The following is a 6,369-nucleotide window of genomic DNA, read 5'->3' on the forward strand; positions in this document are numbered from 1 at the left end:
TTTTTGGGTTTTGTTACTAATATTTTTTTGTGGCTTTCGCCTATTGTTAATATTTTATTGATTTGTTTCGTGGCTGAAGCCGTTTTGAAGTTTTTGTATATTTTTTTTGAGGGATGTCTGAAACGTATAAAAATCAACATTAATAAATATAATGAGATGCCAAAGGTGAGCAAGTTGTTTTCTTTTGATAGAGCTACGATTATCTAGCCTTTATTATATATTAACTAATATTTGCTGTTTGGGTCTCCTGTGTTTCCATCTATGGTACACATCATACCTTAATATCTCTTGCAGGATCCGGTTTGGGTGGTCTTCTAGCTCAGCAAATTTTGTTCTGGCTGTTTCCTCCATAATATCCAGTACTCTTATTTGTTTTAGGTCTCTAAATAAGAACCGTTCGGCGACATATCTCGGCACGTTTGCAGCTTCTCTGAGGCAGTTGTTGTGTGCCGCTTGTATCTTCTTTTTGTTACTTTGACTCGTGTGACCCCATGCAAGAGATGCGTATGTTATTATTGGCAGTATAATGCTATTTATGTCTTAATTTTGTTTTCATAGCCAATTTGCTTCTTCTTCCTGTAAGTCCTCTTATTGCCGCTCTGGCCGCTGCTGTTTTCTGGACTGTTGCGTTGACATGTGATGTGAATGTTAGACCTTGGTCCATTGTGACTCCTAAATATTTAGCTTTGTTTTGCCATTCGATGGGTCTGTCTTGCAATGTTAGCTGTTGTTCTGGGTTATCTCTTCTCTTTTTGAAGATAACCGCTTGGGTCTTATCTGTATTTATTGCTATTTTCCATTGGATACTCCATTCTTCTATTGTATCCAATGCCGTCTGTAGATTTCTTACAGCTATTTCTAGGTTCATGTGTTTTGCAGCAATTGCAGTGTCGTCTGCATAAAGGCTGATCAATGTCCCGGGTGTTCTTGGAACATCTGCTGTATATATGCTATACAGAAGGGGTGATAAAACTGCCCCCTGTGGTACTCCGCTTCCGGCATTCCGTGTTCTGACAGAACTGGTCCTATCCGGACCCTAAACTTCCGGTCGCTTAGGTACGAGGAGATGAGTTTCGTCATGGCCCCGCTGTATCCATAATCTCTCATTTTGTATGTCAGTCCTTCATGCCACACTCTATCAAAGGCTTTGCTTACATCCAGAAAGGCTGCTCCCGTATATTGTTGGTCATTGAATCCATCTACTATATATTCGGTAAGTCTTAATATTTGATGTTCGCTGGAATGTTGAGCTCTGAATCCAAATTGTGCTTCTGGGATTATGCCTAGCCTGTCTGTCTCTGATTGGAGCCTGGTTTGGATGACTCGCTCCACTATCTTACTGACTGCTGGAAGTAAGCTAATCGGCCTGTAATTTTGCGGAAATATGTGGTTCTTTCCTGGCTTGGGTATCATAATTACATGGGCTTCCTCATATCGATTTGGGAAGAGCCTGTATCTTAGTATTGCGTTTGTTATATTTGTCAAATACACAACTGCTTTCGAGGGAAGATACTTCAGAGCTCTGTTAGTGATTTCGTCTGGACCAGGTGCTTTATTTGGTGAATTTTTTCGAATAAGTTCACTTATTTCTCTTGGTGATGTGGGATTTATTATTTCTTCTTGTTCTTCGGGCGTTTCTAGTTCTGTTTCTTCGACTTCTTCGATAAAATCTATATCTTCGTCTTGGTGATAATTCAGTATGCACTCTCTTTCAAGTGTCCTTCTCATCACCTCGGCTTTATCTTAACTATAAATTAAAATAAAAATGATAAAGATAAAGGCAGTTTTTGTTTTTATTTGATTCAGAGTTGGACCACCATCTCCATATAGCTGTTTCAGCATCTATGCATCCTCACTGAAGCTATGCAGTCACAACTCTGAAACAAATATCAACAATCCTGCCTATTTAAGGGAAAACATCGTGATTCAATGATTCCACCTTTTGAGACGCAAAACAGCGACATCTCTCGTAATACGAGGAAGACGAAAAGCCCTAGATAAAAAGTTAACTACTTTTATACAATTAGAATAATTTAAGTAAAAATAATAAACAATATTTTAAATCCAAGACTTTTCGTTAAGAAACTGCTTTCTGGCTGCTTCCTGTATCTCCGGCTTTTACAATATATAAGCACAAGAGACGACGAATATAGAAGAAAGCAAATAAAGGACACTTTGGCCACGTATTTACCTTCTTTTCGTCTAGGAAAAGGACCGAAAGACAGTTTCAGGTAGTCAAATCTGAGTAAAGATGAAAAAGATAAAGGCAGTTTTTGTTTTTATTTGATTCAGACTTGTACCACCATCTCCATATAGCTATTTCAGCATATATGCATCCTCAGTGAAGCTATGCAGTCATAACTCTGAAACAAATATCAACGCACAAGGCAGGATTGTTGATATGTGTTTCAGAGTTGTGATTGCATAACTTCGCTGAGGATGCATAGATGCTGAAATAGCTATATGGAGATGGTGGTCTAACTCTGAATCAAATAAAAACAAAAACTGCCTTTATCTTTTTCTTTACTCAGAGTTGACTACCTAAAACTGTCTTTCGGTCCTTTTCCTAGACGAAAAGAAGGTAAACGCGTGGTCAAAGTGTCCTTTATTTGCTTTTTTCTATATTCGTCGTCTCTTGTGCTTATATATTGTAAAAGCCGGAGATACAGGATGCAGCCAGAAAGCAGTTTCTTAACGAAAAGTCTTGGATTTAAAATACTGTTTATTATTTTTATTTCAATTATTCTAATTGTTTAAAATAAAAATATAATTCATTAATAAATTAGAAGTGTTAAAATCTTTACATTGGTGTCAGAAGTGGGATATTTCAATAAAATTTTGTAAAATATGGCTTCATAATACGTCTCATAAATGTCGACGGGGCAGTAGCTACGACTTCACCTTCTGGGCCTACAAAGGTAAAGAGTATCGCCCATGCAACATCTTTTCTTTCTACACTTGTACGGCCCTCTATTTTGCCTTTAAGTATCAGAGTTGTAGTTGTCTATATCGAATTCCTCTCACTATCTCTGTACATAACTTAAATATTTTTACACTATGGTAGTCAGTTCACTATTTGTTATACTTTAACACTAATTCTACCACAAATGCAATAAAAGAACTAGATAAACCACAACATAAAAACAAAAAACAGCTCTGCATTGTTTTCAGTGAAAGCTTATGTACAAGAGATCTGTCAATCACGTATTCGAATTTTTCGTTGTCAAACGAGACCTCTAGGAACCATTTCTCCATTAGTCCTGCTTCCTGGAACGATTGAATCAAACGATCTACTTTATGGAACAGTGGATGGTTCTTTTTAAACAGTAGGTGGATACTCAACGCTGTTAGCTGAAATATAGGAGGTGTAATTATGAAATAATTTAAAAAAATTGTTAGTATGTTTTTTACTACAAAAATAAGCTTAGTTGTTTGAAACGCTGACGATGCTGTCCTTATCGCCGATTCTGAAGACAATATCCAAAGGCTACTGCATGCATTTAATACTAAAGCTAAAGAACTAAATATGCTCATCAACACCGAAAAGACTTAGTGCCTAGTAATTTCCAAAGAACCGATAAGATGCAAATTAGAAATTGACTCCAAAACTGTGGAACGGGTGAATCACTTCAAATATCTTGGAGCGGAAATAACAACTGCTGTTTTAATTTTTATTTAAATCCACCTTTTTTACTTTGTATTGCTATTTATTATATGACTGCCGATATGGCATTTTAACTACAATTTAAAAGCTTTCGATCACCCTACTCTTATTAGAACAATAGTCCCACACGAGCAGTACACGTCACAGATCAGGTATTGATCTTAAATAATCAGTTTGCAACTGCACAATCAAGTTCTAACATACACAATAATTACTCAATACATTTACGATCCAAACGTTGTCAATCTGACATTAATAATAAATAGAATTCTTTAATATATATATAAATATAAATAAAATTAAAATAAAATAAAAACAAAATCTTTAAAATCAACACACATTAAAATTGTAAATAAGTCATTCACTAATTTGATTTACACAAACATAATAACAGACATAGATTTGCTGGTTAACTTACACCAACTATCTCATCACCCTCAAGAACTCCTAAGTCCCATAGATTTGTTTACCTTTGCTGCATCGTCCGTCTATTACTACGTTAACATAACTTTAAAAGAAACATCATGATAATGAAAACTGAGTTGATAGCACCTTGTATCCGAATGTAAGTACGACACGTTATGATTGCATGATTATATATAGCATACTTCTGCGCATGTTGTTGCGTTTGAGGGAAGTTTTGTACCACCACCCCCATGAATGCTTGCATGTGCATTGGTATGTTATTTCGCTACTTTTATGTATGTTATTCAACATTGGTTTGATCATATGGATCTTTAGCATCTTTTACAACCAGACAATGTCCTAATTCTGGTTTTTATTTGTAGCATTTTGTAATTTGTTACCTTTGACCTGAAGATGCTCTACAAATTTTAAAGAGCGAAACCGGTCGTCGGAAGTTATAATAAAGATTGAGAGTAAGTCTGACTTTTACTTCATTTCTTATTAAATTGGTGGATCCTGCATCTGAGATTCTTCAATTTGTTAGTAGATGTCGCTGTATCGCGTCTGATGGGAAATTTGAATTATTTTTCAGATTCCCTTTAAAATGATGGTAGAGCTGTTTTTCGGTCCAGAGGTAGGCACACTAACGAAAGCTACTGAGGACGCCTGAAATGGTAGAAACAGAGCCTGTCTATCTGGTGTGCAACCCTCTAAATCGAAAACAAGCAAAACCATAATTTATTATTATTATTATTATCCAGATTTAGCCATACGGCTCACACTCCCTCTGAGGGGAAAATTGACTCATCCCAGATACCTACGGTATCAAAAGGATTGAGCTCTGGTGGGACTCTTTCCGTGTTATCGCGCCCTAGGTGACTTGGAATGCAGGTGTATCTCCCAAAAATTTTCTTACACTTCTGGCCGTCGCAAGTAGTACAGCTTTCTGCATGGTCTTATAAATATGTTCATTGAGACCCAGCTTTTTTATGCTTTCGAGGAGGGTCTTCGGAATGACTCCAGTAGTAGACATAACAATAGGTATCGTCTGGGTACTTTGCATTCTCCATTGTCTCCGTATTTGAATTTCCAGATCTCTATACTTGGCGATCTTTTCAGTAAATTTACTACGTAGATTATTGTTGTTAGGTATCGCCACATCAATTAGTGTTGTTTGTCTTGTTAATTTATTAACTAGTACGAGATCTGGTCTATTATGTGCCACTGTTTGGTCTGTGAGCACACTGCGGTCCCAGTATAGCTTGTAGTTGCCATCCTCAAGCATACTCTCAGGGACGTATTGATAATATGGAAGATGGTCCGTTTGGAGAAGTCCAAGCTTGTTAGCTATCTCTTGATGAAGGATTTTTCCCACTGCGTCATGCCGTTCCTTGTATTCAGTTGCAGCAAATGCCTGGCAGCCCCCTGTAATATGTTGGATGGTTTCTTGGGCTTGACATCCATATCGGCATCTGTCGTTTTGAACCTGAGGGTCTTTGACGATATATTTCAGGTAATTTCTGGTTGGTATAACCTGATCCTGAATGGCCAGTAATGAACCCTCCGTTTCAGGGAACATCTTTCCTGATGTCAACCAATAGTTCGACGCTGTATTGTCGACATAGTCTTGGCTAACCTCATTGGGATGTCGCCCGTGCAGAGGTTTACCCATCCAGGTGCGCAGTTTTTCATCCTTAGTAAGGTGGTTTATGCGCATTTCTGGTTCCCTCAGTTTGATCGGTGTTGTGTCATCTACTGCGCAAATTGCGCGGTGTAGAGTAGATGTCTCAGCCTGCATATGAAAATAAGTTCTTAAATTAGCAATCTGTTTATCTAATTGCTCACCTATATCCATAAGTCCTCTTCCTCCTAAATACCGGGGTAATGTCGTTCGTTCTACTGCACTTTTAGGGTGGTGTTTTTGTGCCTTTGTGAGGTGTGTTCGTACTTTTCGCTGAAGATTTTCTATATCCGTTTTTGTCCACTTAACAATACCAAATGAATAGCTAAGCGCGGAACAAGCGTAGGTGTTTAGTGCCTTAAACAAATTTTTACTGTTAAGCTGTGAACGAAGCAGCTGTTTTACTCTTCTTATAAACTCAGTAGTTATCTCAGTTTTCATTTGCTTATGGTCAATTTTCCGCGCCTGCTTTACTCCAAGATATTTGTACATATCGTTGTCGCCCATGGCCTCGATGTTCTGGCCATTTTGCATATCGAATCCACCGGGCTGTACCTTTCCTCTGACTATATTCAAAACACGGCACTTGTCTAGACCGAACTGCATACTAATATCATTA

The sequence above is a fragment of the Diabrotica virgifera genome, chromosome 8 (genome assembly GCF_917563875.1).
Source record: "Diabrotica virgifera virgifera chromosome 8, PGI_DIABVI_V3a".
Taxonomy (NCBI): Eukaryota; Metazoa; Arthropoda; class Insecta; order Coleoptera; family Chrysomelidae; genus Diabrotica; species Diabrotica virgifera.